Source organism: Carettochelys insculpta, chromosome 1 (assembly GCF_033958435.1).
Source record: "Carettochelys insculpta isolate YL-2023 chromosome 1, ASM3395843v1, whole genome shotgun sequence".
NCBI lineage: Eukaryota > Metazoa > Chordata > Testudines > Carettochelyidae > Carettochelys > Carettochelys insculpta.
In genome coordinates, this window is record NC_134137.1 from 209,275,572 (window position 1) to 209,279,154 (window position 3,583).

Below are 3,583 nucleotides of genomic sequence, written 5' to 3' on the forward strand. Positions count from 1 at the left end.
CTCCTCTGCCCGCTGCAGTGCTGCTGTATGGGTCTAAGCAGGGCCCCAAACACAGCCGGGGCTGTAGTTCCCTGGCAAGGAAGGGGCAGCCCTGACTCAGCTGAGGTCAGGCACAGGTGCAGCTGCCTCTGAGTGAAGAGCTGGTTCCCCAAGGCTTGATGCAGAGCTCTGGTCTCTCCCAGCTCCTTGGCTGGGCAGTGCACATCTGGGAGAAGTGCAGATACGTGCCAAGGGGTAAGGAATGTTTCTCTGCCCCTGACAGCAATAGATCCAGCCACAGGGCCTGGGGCAGGTCTCCATTCAACTGTGCCACCCTGGGCAAGTCCTGAGTTCTTCCGTGCTTCTCAGCAGCTGGGGAAAAGCCTCTTTGGGACACATCTCCTGCCCCACAGCTGAAAGACGTACACAGGAGCTGCTGGGTTCAGCTCCCAGAGATGCCGGGCTGCTACCTTCTGCAGCACCTGGTGTTGGCCCTGACAGGACATGGGGCTGGAGGGACCTTTGTTCTGACCCACAATGGATGTTCTGAAGGTTCACATGCTGGTGACAGGCCAGTGCTCCAGACCCCCCCAGGACACTCCTCGCCTTGTGGGAAAGGGGCAGCTCTGGGCTTTCAGGTTAAACCGCACATGGCGGCTGCCACACTGTGGGGTGGCTCTTGCAGTGCTGCTGACGGCGTCTTTGTGTGCTGTGTCTGAGACTGGAACCCCCAAGCCCCTTTGGGGTAACAACTGCAGCAGGACAGGTCAGTGTCCCGGCCCCAAAGCAGCCAGACCCACTGAAATGCCGGAGAATCCAGGGAAACACTTCCCTGCCCCTGGGCTGTTTTCATGGGCTAAACTCCCTTCCAGCGTTGACCTGAGTGACACACTGACATGGCCACTTCCCAGCCCCAGCCCGGGGCACTCAGCCACTAGCACTAGTAAATGTTCTACCCCTGGAGCTCATGACCCTCGGAATAAGCAAAGGTCCTGACCCTCGCAGCTCATTCCAGAGACCACAAACTCTCTGCAACCGCCCATGGCTCCTTTCCACTGATGCTGGCGAGGTGAACTGGTTATTGTGAGCCTCCTAATGCTCCGATGATGGGTTCAAGTCCTGCGCTACCTTTTAGCTCACCTTTCTTTTTGTCCTGGCTGCAACAGACAAATAGGCTCTACGATGCCCAGGGGGCTGTGCAGGGGTCAGCCTGGAGGGTGGGGTTTCTGGGTGTCTCTGTTGGCATCACCATAAGACTTCCAAATGCCTCTGTCCAGGGTGCTGGTGACTGGCAGTAACCTGCTGTTACTGTTCTTGGCATCCTCTGTGTTTCTGTGCCTGTCACCTGCCTGGTCACACAGATTTGCTGAGCTACTTGGGCAGGTGAGATACATGCAACAGGACTGGTTGTGCCAACTGCACAAGTCTGCCACTTGCGAGCATTTTGGTGGATGCTCCATTTTCTGAGAGCAGCCGCAATGGAGATGTCGTTGTCTGTGGCAATAAGAGTTTAAACTGGGGCTCATGGGGCAGATTTTTGTGCACACTTTCATGCTTACTAAACTGTGCTGTGCATGGGCTGTGCCCCAAGGGGTGTGTTCCTTCTGGGTGCCCAGAGGTTGCCACATAAGTGAGCCTTTGGGGGAAGGAGTCACTCACAGGACCTCTCGCCCCTTCATTCTCAGGGTGAATTACTGACCCAGGGCTGTGGGGCTGGCATCAGCCTGGCTCACACGCCTCTTGCTTCGGTAGCTCTGAGCCAATGTGTGAGACTCAACAGTTATGTATCTTTGTATGCTTTTCTCTGCTGCATTGGTCCCTCCTGCAGCTCCCTCTGTGGTAGGGCTCTGCCTGGCCCTCTGCCCAGCTCTGCCCCCTGTCTGGTGACTATTTACTGCTCAGAGACACAGGCTTGTTCCTGGGCCTGGGTCAGTCCCTGTTGATGCTGGCTGAGTGTGAAACGGCCTAGGTGTGTCAGCCTGCACCAAGAGCATTTCTGTGTCAGACTCCTGAGCCCCCAGGCTGTGGGTCTGGTTCTCCTGCCCAGTGCAGCCCATAGCAAGCAGAGCCCTGCACATGTGCATCAAACTGCACCTTTGTGTGATAGATGGGAATAGAAACTTGAGCCTCAGAGGCTGGGAACTGAGGCAGCTGAGGGACGGGTTTACTCGGTTTTCGTATATTTGCAGAGGAAAGTGTGAAGTGTTTAAATCCATTTCAAGCATCCAGTGCAACCCCCCAACATACTGGAGCCAGATGGGTTGAAAACCATCCAAACAGGAGCACCTGGGTTAGCTTCATCTGCAGTCAAGTGTTCAACCACTGAGCCAGGCTTTTATTAGTGGAAAACAGTGAGAGGTTTGTTACTATGTAGAGGCCGCTCCACCTTTCCTCACAGCGACATGCCTCTGACTATATGACTGGGAAAGGGATTGTTGGGAATTGTGCTGCCAGACCAGTTTAAAAGGTGTGTGACATTGTGAAAGTATTGAACCCCAAACTCTAAGTGGATTAAATGTCACTGGTACGGGCATGTTCAATGCATCCCAGCACCTTCTTCCTGAAAACAGTGCGCTCATATTGTCACGAGGGCTGACATGTTAGCACTGTAAAAGCTCTGTTGTGCAGCACCTAAGGGAACCAGGCTGCGGGGTCACCACATGTTCCAGGTGGAGAAGTTACTGACACTGACTGCAAACCCAACTCTATCTGAGTGATTGGTGGGTGTCCTGCAGTCGGTTGTTTCCTCATCCTTTGTAACCACTGATTTTGCTCCAAGCTGCTGGGAGAGAACTGTCCCACGTATGGCGGCAATCTGCCTCCCTGAGGGGCTGTAAGTCTGAGTGGGAGAAGCCAGGTCAGCGGGGGACAAGCTGTAACATGCACAGGGAGAAATAAAGTTTCATCAAACCCCGTCTGTGCGTTTGTGAAACCACTCTGGGTTCAGGGCAGGAAAGGAGCTGGGAAAACAGTGTTTGTTCTGCAGGACACTCAAGATCAATGACTCAAAAGGGGCCTTGGGTAAGGGAGTGTAGCTCAGTAGTAGAGCTTTTGACTGCAGATCAAGAGGCCTGTGGTTCAAATCCAAGCACTCCCTTTAAAGGACAGTTACTGACTTCCCTGTTTCTAACACACTCTGGATTTCTCTTCTATGGGAGCTCTTTAAACAGAGCTGAGCCCTCAACAATTCCTACTGCTAACACACATAAACCTAGCAAACCTGTCCTTTAGCTAGCAGTAGATAATGACATGAGCAATGCTGGGCCTCATACCTATAAAGAGGTGCTTGTCCCTAGTCAATGAAATGTATCACATTCAGGCCTGCGTATCTGTGAAGTTTTAAGTGCATATAGAGAGGATGTTGATTACTCTGTGAATTCACAGCCAGGGCTATTGAATCCTCCCTCACCCACATACTCCTCTACAATCGCCACCAGCCTTTCCAGTCTCTCCTTCTCCACCAGGTCTCTCCAGGCTGGTCACTTTCAAAGAAAAATGAACCTGCCTCCTCACTCTGGAGTTGCAGCAAGATGGGCGGAGATGGACGTCTGGTGAGGTGGGCAGGAAGCAGTGTCCTGAGAGGTGAAAGAGCTGGAGGGGGGCA

General features: G+C 53.3%; 1 non-coding gene across 1 annotated transcript; it reads left to right on the plus strand.

The window, feature by feature from the left end:
- Positions 1-3,004: 3,004 nt before the first annotated feature.
- Positions 3,005-3,076, plus strand: TRNAC-GCA (transfer RNA cysteine (anticodon GCA)). Its single transcript has one exon. It is a non-coding gene; the product is annotated as a tRNA-Cys (tRNA).
- Positions 3,077-3,583: the final 507 nt, after the last annotated feature.